Raw genomic sequence first — 15,809 nt, forward strand, 5'->3', positions numbered from 1 at the left:
CAAATGCTCTTCGTGGTGACCCCCTGGGTCCCCAGAAGGACAGCGTGGGAGGTGATGGCCTGTACTACGGGGGAGGGGGATCTCAGGACAGAGCCTAGGCCCCTGCCAGGATAAAGCACAAAGGCCTGTTCGCTCTGAGATACTGTCAAAGGAGGCAAAACAAAAAGCAAGGGCAAAGGATGATGGTCCAAGAGTCAGGAGGCTCAGAAGCTCAAAGCCTGCCTGGCTCCAGTGAGTTCAAGATCATGCTGGGCGAAAGGTGAGACCCTATCTCAAGATCAAAAACAGAAAAGGAGCTGGGTGTGGCAGTTCACACACCCCCCCCCCCCCGGGGAGGCAGTGGGATGGCCATGCGAGGTCCCCCTAGAACACTAGCGAGCGAAGGCCATTCAGCCAGGGCTACACAGCAAGAACTTATTATGTCATCCCCAGGACAATGTGAAAGGAGGCGGCAGAGCTAACAGCAGAGCTCCTGCTCAGACTAGGCCAGCCAGGGGCTGGGGACGTGCAGGGCTCAGCAGCGCTGAGTAGCTAGCTCACTTGGATGCCCAAAGCCATGTGTCCGATCCCCAGCCCAGGAGAAGGACCGGGAGCTTCTGAGAGTGCAGAGCATGGCGGGCACGGCCTGTGTCTTCCTCTGGAGGGGTCCAGAAAGGGTTTCCTGTTATAGTAACAGTTCTGCTGTGACACTGGCGTGCGAGGCCATTTCAGCACCATCCTTACACCGAGTCACGGTTTGAAAGGAGCCTCACCAGGCCTCACCTCACAGCCTGCTGGCCCTGGTTTGGCAGCCATGGCTGGGCAGCAACTTTGTCTCTTGCTCTCACAGGCAGTACAGAGATGCTAACAGATGGGGCACAGCAGGCATCTCGCAGGTGTTCCCAGCCCCTCCACAAGGCCAGGGCTGCTCTATCTGCCACCGGTGGCACCAGCGTCGCCTCAGCAGCACAGGAGAGGTATGCCCAGCTATTGGCTCAGCCAGCCTGGTTTCCATCCTACTGGACATCCACTGGACAGCCTCTCCCGCTTAGATGCTGGTAGAATGTCCTCTTCCACTAAGTGTCTATCCAATACCTTGGCTTGTGGTTCTGCTGGGTCAGGCAGACCTTTGTAAAGCTAATCTGCCCATCTCCCTTTCTGCTGAAATCCAGCTGGGGCCTCACAGCTAAGCCATCTCCCCAGCAGGAGCCCCTAGGCAGGCCCACCTCTGCCCCCTTTTCCTCCGGCCCGCCCGCTCGCTCTTACCCAGTGGCCTGCCACAGCCACAGCAATGTCATTCCCTGCACTCGGTCCTCTGCAGGAGGTCGCCACGTGTCCACCAGCTGCCCTGTGGGCCTGCTCACCAGGCAATCACACACATGAAACTTGGAATCCCAGCTGACAGGCTGGGTGGAGAGGCAGCAAGGCCAGGGCCTGAGGGGAGGACAGAGTTGGGGAGGCAGGCCATGAGAGGCCACGGGGAGCTGTGGCAGGCCAGGGACGAGCATGAACTTGAGGCTCGAAGTCTGCTTGGGGAGGGCAGGATCCAGAAGACCAGAGTGGGTGTGGAGGAAAGTAGAAGGGAGCATGCCCAGGCAGCCGAGGATGGCAGCCAGGACAGTGGGGGCTTTGGAGGGGAGACAGCCAGAAAGGTTGTCTACAAAAAGAGCAACTAGGGAGACAGCAAGCGTGAGAGCTGAGTTCGGATCCTGGCACCCGTGTGACGAGCTGGGCATGGGTCTGTAATCCCAGTTCTGGGGAGGTGGGACAGGCTGATACCCAAATCTCACTAGCCAGACTGTCTAGTACTGGGACCCAAGCCCAAGTCCTCTGCATAAGCAGCCAGTGCTCTTAACCTCTGAGCCACCTATCCAGTTTCAGAGCACTGGGTTTTAAAAATTAAGGGATTTTTATTCCTGGTGTGGTGGTGTCTGCTTGTAAATCTAACACCCAGGACACAAAAGCAAGGGAAGTATGGCAAGTTTGAGGCTAGCCTCAGCTACAGTGAGTTCTAGGTTGGCCAGGGACATGTGAATCTCTAAACCAATGAGATTCTAAAGTAAAAAAGGAAAGTGATTTTTTTTTTTTCCCACTGTGGTAAAGACACACAGTATTTATCATTTTAACCACTTGGAAGGGCACCGCCCAAGGTCTTAAATACACTGACTGTTGTATAACCATCACCACTCTCTTCACCCCAGCCTTCATACCAGCCCCAACAGAAACTGCACCCAGCTGGAGGATCCTTCTTGCCTGTGCCCTCACGTACCCCGACAGCCCTGTGTACAGGTGGAATCATGCAATCACTTCCTTACGCCTGGCTTTCTTCCACTGAGCACAAAGCTTTTAAGGTTCAGCCACACAATAGCACCTACCAAGGCTTCATCCCTTTCTGTAGCTGAATAAGCGCCATCATGTGTGCCTGCGGGTCACTCTCCATGTGTGGAGGGGCGCTGCGCTGCTTCCACTTGCTGGCTGCTGGAAAGAACGCTGCACAGAACTGGGTGTGCAAACAGCGCTCCAGTCCCTGCTCTCAGCTTTTTGTTTTTCTAGACAGGGTCTCTCTGCACAGGCCTGGCTGTCCTGGAACTCACTCTGTAGACCAGGCTGGCCTTGAACTCATAGACACCTGCTTCTGCTCACTTGCTTCTGCTTCCCAAGCCTTGGGATTAAAGCGTGTGCCACACACCCAGCCTCTGCTTTCACTTCCTTACTGTGTACCTGGGGCTGGAAGAGATGGCTCATACGGCCAGGGCATGTTTGTGTGTAAGCTCGCAAGAGGGCAGCAAGCTGCTTCTCGTGGTGGCTGCTATTTTACAGTCCCGCACTTCCATCTGCCCAATACCTGCCTTCCTCCCCTCACTCTCCACACCACCAGGGGCTCACGTCACAGCCCAGGCCAACTTTGCAAAGATCCTCCAGCCTCTGCCTTCTGAGGGCCAGGACCTCGGGCCTAGGCCAGTATGTTTTGTTTCATTTTACAGACATTAGCCCGGGCTGGCCCCACACCATGCTCTTTTTTGCCTCCTGAGTACCAGAACTGCAGGCCTGAGGCAGCATGTCTCGCTCTTCCGTTTGTTTGGTGGAGGCTATCCTGATCGGCATGAGGTGGCAGGAGACTGTGGTAACTGGGAAAGTCAAGAGAAGTTCAGCGTCTTCCACAAAAGGTGCTTGAACCGTGGGTTTCCCATAAACACACAGAGCCTTGAGAGAAACCACACTGCACACAACTTACGAAGGATTGTGCTCTTAAAGGGAAAATTCTTAAGACTTCCAAAAACAAAACCAAGGCAGAGGCAGCAGCATTCTAATTCAAGGCCTGCCTGGACCACAGAGCGAGTTTATAGCCAGCCTGGGCAACTAGGATTGGTAAGCAGTAAGAGGCCCAGAGATGCGATGGCGCTTGCTGGCCTTGTGTGAGCTTACACACAAAACATACACTGTCCATAAGACCCAGGAACAGGTTAAGGAAGTGAAAGCAGAGGCTGGGCGTGGCGGCACGCGCATTTTTATCCCAGTGCTCAGGAGGCAGAGGCAGGAGGATCTCTGTGAGTTCCCCAGTACTACACACGTGAAGAAACCCCCAGAGCTCATCAGGCTTCTCAGGCTCCGTGTCAAAGGTGCAGGCCACAGAAGGAGAAATGAATGTAGGGACCTCTCCAAAATTTAAGACTCTTCCATAGCCGCTCTACCAGAGGACCCAAGGTCAGCTCCTGGCACCTATGTGGGGGCGGAGGCAGCTGAGAACCATCTGGAACTGCAGTACCGGGAGCCAGGGCCCCCTTTCGCTCTGCAGGCACCAGGCACACACGTGCATGTAGGCACATGCACACACACATGCAAGCAAAACATCCATATACACACACAAGGAAACACACTTAAAACAAAGTTTTGTTTAAAGAAGGCTTTCCTCCGCAAAAGACCATGTGCAGAGACTGAAAAGACAAGCTTCAGGCTGGAGCTGCAGCTCCGCGGTGGAGTGCTTGCCTAGCATACCCAAGAGGCCCTCAGCTCAATCCCCAGTACTGAAGGGAGGAAAAGGCAAGCAACAGAAGAAAGACTCACAAGCCGCATATCTGACAGAGGCCGCGTCCAAGATAAAGTGCTCACAGAACTGAAGAGTGAAAAGCAAACAGTCGGATAACGTAAGCAGAAGCCGAAGCCATGTCACCGAGGCAGAGCCACAGATGGCAGATAAGCCCACCGAATGCTGAGCGACACCAGCCATTAAGGAGAGGAATTAACGCGACTGCGAGACAGCGCCGCACACTTGCTGCAGGAGTTAAAATCAAAACAGTGACAGTCCAAGTGAGGCGAGGGACGGCGACCTGCCTGTACTGTGCTGCTCACGGCAATGGCAAAGGGCACAGCCACTCTGAAAAGCCGTCTGGCACCCTCCCTAAAACCTACAACTGCCACACCACCAAGCAATTACACGCTGGAGTATTTGTCCCAGAAAAACGAAAATTTATACTCCACACAAAACCCACTATGGGACCATTTACAGAGGCTTTCCTCGTAATAGACAAAAAACTAGAAGCAAGCAGATGTCCTCCACGGGTGGATGGTGAAACGCCCTGGGGTACCCATGAGTGCTACCCAGAAACAGCAAGGGGGCGCCCAACACACGAAGCCATCTGCGGGCACCTCCTGGGAACCAGGCTGCATGAATGAAGACAATTCCAGAAGGCTCTCTGTGGAACAACTCTGCTTATGTAACAGTCCTAAAAAGAGAGAATTCTAAAGCTGGGGAATGGGTGCCCAAGGTTAAGGGTGGGAAGGGGTGTGGCTGTAGCAGGCCTCCGGAGGGAGAGGGGGATTGTGATAGAATGTTCAGCCTTGATCAGATAAAGTCTACATCCTGTTTGGGGACCTGGGTGTCTTTGCAAGATGTCACTACTAAGGGAAGATGGAGGAAGAATGTGACAGATCTGCCTCATGCCTTACAACTGTAATGCGAACCTACAGGTACCTCAAAATAGAAGTTTCCTTAAGAACATTAGTAATTCACTTAAAATGACAGGCCTGCTCCCACCTTTTAGCCTCTGCTTTGCTCCAAGATAAAGCCTCGTGAAGCAGTCCAGGCTGGCCCCAGACTCAGGACGTGCTGGTACAAGATGCAGATCTTCGCCACCATGCGCAGATCTTTTAGCCTTGAATGTGTTGTTCTCTCCGTTTCTTCTTCCACAAACTGGTTCATGCCCCTATCTCTGGCCTCAGCCTACATGCCTCTCCCTCCAGAAAGCCACTATTGGTTTCACATATGGGCATCACCATGGCAGCCATCACTCTGCTGGCCTCCCTAGACTTGGAGTTCTCTGCCTAGAGCTGGTCCTGATAATGGGTTATCACCAGCCTGGCACAGGGCTGAAGGGATGAGTGAACGAGTTAAAGGCAACAAGGCTGTTGACTCCAGGACTTACCATCACCATGCAAACATATCTGAGTGTGTCTATGAGCACGCTTATAGACTGGTTAACTGAACAGGAAGATTCCCCTTGAACAGACAGCACCAGCCCACAGCCGCTCAGCATTTGGTGGGCTTGTCAACCATCTGGCTGGCGTTCAGGACTTTGTAAAAGGAGAAAGTGAGGGGCTAGAGAGAAGGCTCACTGGTTAAGGAGCTTGCAGCTCTTCCAGAGGACACGAGTTCAGTTCCCAGTACTCCTGTCAGGTGGCTCACAAACACTGCAGCTTCAGAAGATCTGACACTCCTTTCTGGTCTCTGGGGTGTGTTCTCTTCACCTCTCCACTTCCTGATGGCAGAGCCTGCCCCATGGGCCCCTGCCCGAATAAACTGTGCCGTCAAACCCGGGCCAGACAGCCCCTCCTTCCTGAGCTCTTCAGTCAGGTGTCTGAGCACACAAGCAGAGCTGCAATTCATACAACTGCCACTGAGGACAGGACAGGAAGGCATCAGCTTTTGAGTGTTTCACTGTGATGAACTAACCACGGTCCCTCCAGGAGACAGCACAGCCCCTCTGTGAAACGCAGGACTGAAACTGCTGCCCACTGGTGACCAGAAATCTTCTAATTCTCTCCTGGTGAGGCAGAAGGTGGGGCCTGGTTGTGGGGGGGAGGAGGCAGGACCCAGAGCAGGACAGTTTCACCTGGACCCTGCTGGAGTGCACTCTGCTAACGCTTCCTTCTCTGGCTGGAGAGCTCTCAAGAGCAAAATGCCAGACAGAGAAGGCTTTGGCCAAGAGGTGCCAATCATGGCGTTCCCAGGCAGTTTACACCTAGGGAAGGATGTGGGCTGCTGCAGGGACCATAGGGTGGTCCCTGGGGCTTTGTCTTTTATTGGGCAGGGAACCCAGAGCAGCGGGTGATTCTCTGTTCTCCTCTGGGCAGTAAAAGAGAAGGAAGGGGCAGAAAGCAGGAGCTAGCTACCAAGAGCTCACGCCTGGAAAGGGACTGTCAGCTGCTTGTCTACTGCTCTGGGTGGCACATGGGACGTTTGCTTGATACCTAGGCACTGAAGCACACTCAGAAGTTCCCACACTCCATACAGGGTTAGATCGCATGCTGCAGAATAAGCCGAGCCCCGAGAGCCCCCGAGTATGTGCTGTGCTGGCCCAGTCCCGGCCTCTATCACGCTCTCCTGCCCACCCCCTGCCTCTTCCATAAACACAGCAGGCCCTGCAGTGAGGGACAAAAGCCGGAGACACACAGCCTGGAGGCCTCAGGCCCAGGCCTCTCCACACACTTAGGAGACCAGGTTCTACTCCTGTGACTCGGGAACATCCTGGTTTGAGGTGTCCTGTCCAGGTTCACTGTAGACAGTCCCACAGGGGCAGAGCAGCTATCATCAGAGAGACTGTCCCGAGGGCAGTGGCGGCCCAGGCTGGAGGCACGGGACCGCAGCGAGGCCAGCCAGAGGTGTGCACACCGTGCGACGGCGCAAGGCTCTGTGACGCAGAGGAGGGGCGACACACACAGCCTATGTCTGTGGCAGCTCTGGCCCAAGTCCCTCGCTGCACTTCCGTCATTCTTTCCTTCTGTCACTCAACTACGACGTTCTGTCTAAGACAGCCTGGCCCGGAAGTGAGGACTCTACTGACGGTGTTGGAAGCATAGGTATGCACCACCATGGCTTTCTTTTCTTTTCCTTTTGCCACTTCTAGCACAGGCAGGCCATGTGTCTTTATGCTTACTGTCCCACAAGACCAAAATCAAGACCAAAACCAACCCGGCTCTTTTCTGAAGACTCCAGGAAGAACCACACGAACACTGCTTGGTCCTACCACAGCGGAAGTGAAGGAGAAGACGGGAAATTGGCTAGGCTGCGGTTCCAGGCCACTCATGGCTCTGTATACCCTCAATCGCTCCTGCCTGGGCTGCTTCTGCTCCATCAGGCCAGCCCTCATGGCCGAGTGCTCACGGTCCATACTGCCCCATGGTGACCTCCTCTCCAGCTCCTCTCCTCCTCTACACCTTCTTCCTTTTAAAAGGTTTGTCCTCAAAATTAACTTGATAATCGTGCAAAACATTAAGTCATTAAAGCATTAAACCCAGATGTTCACCCACGGCAACAGCTTCAAGATTGTGTACTTACACACACACACACACACACACACACACACACACACACACACACAAGCACGCGCGCACACAAACACAGAAAATGCAGAGATGAAAGGCTGCTCAGGAGGCCTTGAACCTAGGCTGGACCAAACTGGACACAATGGAAATGGATCTCAGCTGGGAAGTGTGGGGATTTTATGGAATTCTTGTGAACAGACAAATCTGCAAACTTCTCTGGCTAAAGTACATAATGCTTAGTTTGTTTTAAAAGGGTCCCCTGGGCTGGGGCTACACATGGCAGCTGCTGTCAGTGGACAGGGGCCCGGGGCAGATGGGAGCCATCTTCTCCAGTCTGTGTGCCCGGTGCTTATGAAGGGAGATGCCTGAATTGGAGCGAGTCTGAGGGAGCGCCGCCCTCCCCAACCTCAACGTTAATGACAGCGCCGGGGACAGCAGTGCCAGGCTGCACACATGCTGACTCACTCAACCCCAGCCACCCTGGCAGGGAGCCAGTCATCACCCCCAGCTCCGGAGGTGGGAATCAGGACATTTGAGTTCAGGCCTTACGCAAAGAAAGAAAGGAAGCCATCCTGGAGGGGCGAGGGCAAACAGCAGCCCTTATGACGTGACAGTCACATCTTTAACACAGCCCTTGCTGGCACTAAACGGGGCAGTAGACAGCCCAAACGGGCAGCCAGACTGCAGCTGCCAGCGGGCCCTCAGAACAGCTGGAGGCTGCAGGTGACAAGCACCCCAGGAGTGAGGGGAGGGGACGCAGGCCCAGTGACGTCAGCATCCTTCCCACAGGACCAGTGTCCTGGGCCTGCAGAAGCCTATCCCCTCCACCCTCCCTGGAGAAACCTTGCCAGGAAAGGGGAAATCAGACATGGGCAAGATAGAGGGTGGCCCAGCGTGCGCGCGCGCGCGCAGAGTGCTGCCCAGCAATGGGAGCCTGGAGCAGAGGTGGCTGCCGGAACGCCAGGCACAGGACGACTGCGGCCCCCACTGTCCTGCGTGTGAATGCTTGCAGCAGCCCTGCCTCCCCGGAACACGCTGAAGACCAGGAATGTCCGGACCCATCCTGAAAGCTAAGGCAAGTGTGCCATTCTCTCCCTCAGGCCACCAGAGGCGCTTCGAAAACCTCCTTAAGTGAGAGCTGGTGTGTCCAATCCCAAGCGCCTGAGTCCCCATATCCCCTAAACCTGTAGAGTCCTTCTGCTGATGAAAGGGGGACTGAACTCAGCCTCCCTGAGACCTCTGGGAGAGCAGAGGGAGGCTGACAGTAGGCACGGGGAGGGCCAGCTTCCAGAGGCCTCTCCAGGCCACCCTCCCCCTCTCAGGGCCACCAGAAGTCTGGGGCCTGCTTAGGAATGCGAGGAATGAGATCATGCCTGGTGCGGCTATCTCTGGGTCCACCCCACCCCCCAGGACCCATGGGGTTCAGCCAGCAGCCTCTCTGGGGAAAGCTGCGGCCATCAGGCCATTAGGCTATCACTCAGTGACCCTGTTGGCACCTCTTCCCACAGCCCTCTCCTCCAGAAGCCTTTGTCTCCTCAGGCCCAGCCCAGGCATCCTCCTCAGAGCCCTCGTGTGTATGGCAGGCAGCTGTGACCAACCAGATTAACGGGGAGCTGTGGAGGACTGCAGGCTGATCCCCAGCTGGACAGGCCAGCAGCTGCAAAGGCCTCCAAGTGGTACTGACTTCTAAGCCAGGACCCCAGGAGGAGCAAAGTGAGAACACTAAGCAGACACTAGCTGAAGGGGGTGACCCCTGCTGGCTATGGGAAATGCGAGGTATTCCCAAATCCTGCCAAGCCTACCAAGGGCCTCCCTTGCTCCCTCCTGCCACGCTCTTGGGGGACCCCCGGGAGAGCCTTCCTCATTCTTCTGCCCGCCCTGTTCCCTGATAATTAAGCAGTAAGCTGATTAGTCAACGAGAACCTTTAATTAGCCCCCGAAACTGTTGAGGAAAATCGCAGCCTCTCTGGGCACCCTACTCATCCTTTGCAGGGCCCAGGACGGCACCATAGAAAAAGCAGGGAACTGGCAGGCCTTCACCATGCAAGGTCAACCTTGGGGAGCCTGCTGTCTTAAAGGAGTGAAGGGTGGAGGCCTCTGCTCCATCATAAAGTAGCTGGAATAAACCCACATCTGGCAGCCAAGGCTCCCGCTGGCAAAGCATGACACTATTCTGAGGGCCATGAGAGAAGACACAGACAGACATACCACACTCAGGGCTGGGGGTTGGGGGACAGGAAGGCGACATGGCTCAATGGGGAAACCTGAGTCCAATCCCCAGAGCCGATTTTGTAATGATGTCCTCGGTTCCCACAAGTGCACTGCAGCACGCTGCACACACTCACACGCGTGCACCATGCACACATACTCATAACAATGAAAGTTGAAAAAAAATCAAAAAGACAAACCACCAACCAGCAGCAAATGGTGAGAAATGAAAATTAACAGGGTGGACAGCCTGAGGGCACAATGAGGTGCCTTGACTGGGCCTTCTGAGTTTTGAAGGCCACTGAGAAGCTGTCCTGCCTGATGGCTGCCAGGGAGATGCCAATTGCATAGGAGGAGACACCAGGAGCATCTTGACACCAGGCTGAGGCTGCACCAGGATTTCCCACAGGTGCCAGGCTCATATTCTGGAAAGCGGGTCACAGGGTGTGGCACCTGTGGGATTCCTTGGCTGCACTGCGGCCATCTTGTTCGGTCTCTGCTCATTATTACTGGCTTCTGGAAGAGTACTAACTACAAAGTCTACTAATGCCTAGGTCCTCCAGTGAGGGACTGTGGGCTTGTCTCAGTGCTGAGTTCCTTTCTCCCATGCACAGAGGCCCTGGCTTTAAACCCTAGCCGCTGCCCACCCCCCAACACACACACACACACACACACACACACACACACACACACACACACACGGCAGTGCAGTCATAAATGCTGGACACAGCATTTCAGTTAAAAAACTTCTGAGTGGGCTGCTGTGAAGACCTGTGGGCAGCAGGGAGGGAGGGTCCCTCAGGAGAGGGGCCTTAAGGAGAAGCCCCCCCACTCCGTCGGGGACGACTCTGTGGAGAAATCTTCAGTGTTCTGGCCAACTTGACTGCTGACTGTGGGGGAGAGACAAGAGGGGCAAGCCTGGCATCTCCGTGGGCCAAGACGGCTGGCCACTGTCTTGTGGGAGTGGTGAACCCGCACAATGGGGCTTTTCTCAAGAGTTCCTGGAGCTGGGAGGGGGTGGGGCATCCTCTCGGGGACACACCCCACCTGTCTTGGGCCCTTCAGAGCGCCCATGCAGCCTGGATCAAAAACACCAAGAAAGATGAGCCTTCTCAGTGTTGGCGTGGCCAGAGTGGCCAAAGGGCTAGCCACGGTTAAGCAGCCCTCTGGGTCTACACCCCAGCCTGCACACTGTGGGCTCTCCTTTCCTGCCCTACAAATGAAGGTGTGTGACAGGAACTTCATGACAGGGGCCAGGAAGTTCAGGGCACACTTGGAGCGGGCCTGGTGGCTCCCACCTGTAAAGCCAGCACAGTACCGGGGTGAGAGCACAGGGCCCGGGCACACACACTGCAGAGCTCCAGGCGCACAGCTCTGCCCTCCTGCTGGCTCTAGCACAGCCATGTTTGCCCGTTCAGCTCTGTCTGCAGCATGGAAGGGGCAGGACACTGGAAGCCAGGCACACTCAAGGATTCATTCGGTTGTGGCCCAGAGCTTTAGCAAAGGGCAAAATGCCAGATGTGATGACGTACCTCTGGAATCCTGGAATCAGGAGGCCGAGGCAGGAGGATCTTGGGGAGTCTGAGGCCATGGGTTAGAGCAGGACACTGTCTCAAACAGTTGGAGAGAAGGACAAAGCATGATGGTCTGCCCACTGGAGAGAAAACAAAAGGGAGCGTCCGCTCACGCTCACGGGAACAAGTGTGGTGAGAAAGAAAATCACGGCAACTGGGAACAAGGCTTGGTGTTGGGAGAGCGACCAGTGCCCTAGCCGGTCTATCTCCAGACTGCACCTAGTTTCCAGTGATGACGTCGGGATTCGAGTGTGTGAAAATACAGGAAGAGAAATGAGGTCAGTGACAGATGGTCTGCTGGGTCCTGTGCATACCCCTCACATTTGTGCAGGAGGTGGAGGTGGAGGGGGGGTGAGACGGGGTGGTGGCGAGCACGGCAGCTACGCTTCAGGGCACCAGGAGACACAGCTGTGAGAGCCATCAAGTCTAAAGCTGTGGAGGACTCATCAGGCTCTGCGCCGAGGAGCCCTCACATCCGCCCATTTTACCCGGGAGGGGGAGGTCTCTCCCCCACGGACTCGCAGCAAGGCCAATGCTGTGCATCAGCCGGGGAGTCCCCATCACTCCTGGGGCTGCTGGGAAAGAGCAGCCGTCCCAGGAGACAAGCTGCCTCGGGTGGCAGCTTCTGTCCTATGTGTCACTGTGTGCTCCCCTGGGATCTGGGACTCCCCTTCTGACCTTCCTGTGGGCCAAGGTGGCCAGCAGACAATAAGCTTCAGCCCCGGATGGTGGGGGGGCAATCTACTTCCCTGGCCGGGGCTTGGAAAGGGACAGCTTCCTCCTGGCGGCACCTATGGTCACCAGCGTAACAGGGAGATTCGAAAAACAGCTGCTGGGGACACCCCAAACGGCGTCTGGCCAGGAAGTCTTAGCTCACCGTAAGCCACGGGCCAAGAAGGGGTGCACAGCAGTATATAAGGAAGGGCAGGGTCATGGGGTACTGGATAGGACCCCAACTTAACAACCAGCACTCCTCATGTCCAGTGGGTCCCCAGGTAACTGGTCTGAAACCCACAGAGGATAGAAGTGGACACTGTCCAATCAAAGCTACTTTCAAATCACTGGAGGGCTGCCAGGGTGAACAGTAATTCTAGAGCCCTAAGCCAGGGTTCAAATCCCACCCCTCCCTGTCAGGGGTACCTTAGACAAATCTATCTTTCTGGGTCTGTTTTCTCATGCCTAAAGTTGTAGTACCTGCTTCCTAGACTGCTGCAGAGATCATGTGAGTTTGTGGGGGAAGAATTCACACAGGACCCGCCCTCCATCATCACCCTTCCCTCCCCTCCCAACAGCCCTGCTTTCTCCCCTACAATCCACCTCTTTGCTAGCAGCCTGGACTCTTGGCTTTGTGCGGTATTGTTTTGAGACAGGGCTAAGCACTCTACCCACTGAGCCACACCCCCAGCCAGCCTGATCAAGCTTCATAAAGGGAAGATGCCCAGTAGGCCCTCCCTGAAAGCCAAGCTCCTCGCCCATGCAAGCCCTGCAGCCCTGGCCACACAGTCCTGGTCTCCACCACCACAATCTGCTCAGCTCCCCGAGCTGTTCCAGCAGCCTGTGGTAGCCCACACCACCTTTTTTATTTTTCCACTCTCTGTTCAAGGCCTGCTTCACTTTCTCAACCATATGTCCTTTTCTTCAGAGAGGCCTCTTCCCACTGCCTGAACCACCTCCTCTGAACTATCTGGGTATTGCCATCCACGGACAAAACTGCCAGACTATTAATTAGCCATGGGACCGACAGCCACACAGGCAGAGTAAGCAGGCCCACTCCTCTCCCAAGCCCAGGCCTCTTCTCAAATGTCTACTATGGGAGGGATAGTGACATATCCCTCCCTGGGAGGGAGGGAGACAGGCCTGGTGGATGACATCCTGGCCGTCCTCCTGTGGCCTGACTGGAATGGCTGGGTGTCCCCTAACACTGAAAGCTGTTTTCCTCACCAGCCTACTGCAGAGCAAAAGGAACAAAAGTAGTCAATATAAAGATACTCGCTCAAGACCCCACTGGTCAGACAAGGCAGGGGCTTGAACCTAGGTCTCCAATGACATACCCCTTCTCTCCTTATCTGTGCCACGCTGGCACCTCGAGGCTGGAGGCCTGAGATCTGGAGCTGGCAGCCATCAGGGGCAGGTGCGGGTCTGTTACCTGTAGGACACTTTGGAAGTCAGCGATACAGCTAGTACTTCCACAGTATGCCAGCTCTCAGGCTAAGCCCTGCACACCAGCACGCTTCTTAGGTCCACTTTGCAAAGGAGGAGACTGAAGCACTTACAAGCGACCCTTCCCAGGTTGAACCTCTGGGGCTGTTCCCTGGCCTCCAGCTGCCAGGGCCTATGAACATATTACTCTTTGTGACCTAGTGTCTCTTCCTGTTCCTCCTACTCACACTGAAGAGCTTCCTTGAGGGACTTCCCGAGGACAGGAACCTTAGGACAGACTCAGGGTACCGGCACACTCCCTGTCTCACTTCATTTAGGCTGTGTCCCTGGCTGAAGTCTGGTCTCAGCCTGCTCCCACAGGCACGGAGGACCTGTGGCTCTTTTCCCCTTGCTACAGGGCCAGGACCCAGCACAATGCCTAATAGATCTCTCTGACAGCAGCTGGTGCCCCAGAAGCACCCCTGAACCAGCCGGAGCGCACAGGCCCTCAGGAACCAGGAAAAGGGACAAAGAAAGCAAAGCCAAGAGCTGCCCAGGGCTGGCTAAGCCAGAGTGAGCCAAGCGCAAAGCTGGCTGGTTAGGACAGGAGGTCAAAGCCCCAGGAGGAGGACCAAGCCTCCACCTGAAGAGTTCGGGAGCCATGTGACAGTAGCGGTTTAAAAGGTGGGAGCCAGCGAGGACCACAAAGAAAGCCGGTGGTATCAGGAACAGGGGACTCCTAAGGTGTCACACCCACCCAACCAGAAGCTCACTGGACTCTGGGCCACCCACCAACCTGCCACTCCCACAGGCCCAGTGGAAGCTCCCCTCCCAGGTCACACCCTTCCAAGGAGGCTAAACAGACACTCTGTTCCCACCCAGGGAGTGGCTTGGCTAGCTGCTTCCAGGAACGGACCTCCTGGGAAGTGGACCCGGTGGCAGCTAGAAAGCTTTCCCGGCCTTACTTTTTCTGTCTGAAAAACAAGGGTGTCCTCTAATACCCAGCTCAGCCGACTCACAGATAAGGGACGAAGCACGCCCTGGCGCACACAGCGCGCGCGTTAAACATTAACCAGCACCAGGATTTTCTGCGAGGCAGCAAGGCCACAGAGCACTCTGCACAGAGCTCGGGCGCTGAATCCCAGCTGCTCACCTTACTCATTAGCTGACCCGGGGCAAATCACTCAGCTTCTTAATAACAGCTTCGGTCCCGGCGATGCTGTGCCGAGCGCTAAATGACCACTTAGGCAGAGCGTTGGCGCTGAGCGCGAAGCCCAGCCCATCATCAGGGTGTTATCGGTGTGCGGCCTCCATTGTCCGTGGGAAGGGGCCCCCTGTACTCCCACCACCAGGACGCACTTCCGAAGGCTCTCTGTGAGACGTCCCTGGTCCCCTCCCCGCGCTGGACGCGCCCCGCTTGGGTGTGCAGCTTCCGACCCTACCCAAACACCTACAAGGCATCAGATTTCGATCTTTGTCCCACCTGCCCACGCCCTGTCTCAGACACCCCCAAAGCTAAAACTCGTTCACGTACTCTGCGGGTTGAGCCTCTAAAGCTCTCCACCAGGCCGCTGCCCACGCCTCTTGGTCGTGACCTCTGACCGCGGCAGGCGCACCCCTCCCTCTTCTCAAATTACTTTGAGCGGCCCCTCTTACGAGAGAGACCTGTCCGGAAGCCCTCCTGCGCGCCCCCACGTAGCAGCTCAGACTTCGCACACATTTCAAAGCCGGCCACGCCCCCTCCGCCAGTCCGACCTCCGAGCCCGACGGCCCCCCTCCCCCCGTCATTTTTCTTGACCCGCAACCCTTCTCCCCGCGACCCTTTCCTCCCAGAGTGAACTTTGACCCCACGGGCCCCGCCCCCTCCCGAAGAACCGCTCTTCCCCCCCCCCCCCCCCGAGACCGGACCCACCCCCACCCCCAAACCGCAAGCCCCCTGCACGGTAACGCCCTAACGTACCGGCTCGGGGCCGCGGTCGCTCGCGGCCTAGCTGCCCGGCCCAGAACTCTGCGCTCGCGCACCGCCTCAGCCGTCTCGCGCCGCCGCCGCCGCGGCTACTGCCGCCGCCATGTTGAATCCCCAACGAACATCCGGGGCCTCTCTGACTCCTCGCCGCCCACCAGTCCCCATAGCAACGGAGTAGGCCGGGTGGTGGGCGGGGCCTGGGCGGGGCGGGGCGCCGGGCGGGGTTCCCTGCGGCCTCTGATTGGTGCGGACTGTCCAATCGGAGCCCTCCGCGGGGGGAGTGCGGAGCAGAGATTGGAAGATTCGGAAAAGGTGCGCGGACGCCGACCCCCCGCCCGCGCCGGCTCTTAAAGGGGAAATGCCCGCTCTCGTGCCGCAGGTTCCCACGGGCTCCCAGAGGA

The 15,809-nt window shown here is 56.3% G+C and overlaps 1 protein-coding gene across 4 annotated transcripts in view; it reads right to left on the bottom strand.

The window, feature by feature from the left end:
* Positions 1-15,510, bottom strand: part of Pak4 (p21 (RAC1) activated kinase 4) — a 34,153-nt gene extending 18,643 nt beyond the window's left edge. For 2 of the 4 annotated variants that reach the window (XM_055594918.1, XM_055594917.1), the window contains exon 1: positions 15,403-15,510. The gene's annotated coding sequence lies outside the window, so the exon portion shown is untranslated. Of the gene's footprint in view, positions 1-2,354; positions 2,371-11,261; positions 11,278-15,402 lie in introns of those variants that run through there. The other 2 variants (XM_055594920.1, XM_055594919.1) reach the window with 2 other exon arrangements.
* Positions 15,511-15,809: the final 299 nt, after the last annotated feature.

The sequence above is a fragment of the Psammomys obesus genome, unplaced genomic scaffold, assembly GCF_907164565.1.
Source record: "Psammomys obesus unplaced genomic scaffold, mPsaObe1.curated_primary_1811, whole genome shotgun sequence".
Taxonomy (NCBI): Eukaryota; Metazoa; Chordata; class Mammalia; order Rodentia; family Muridae; genus Psammomys; species Psammomys obesus.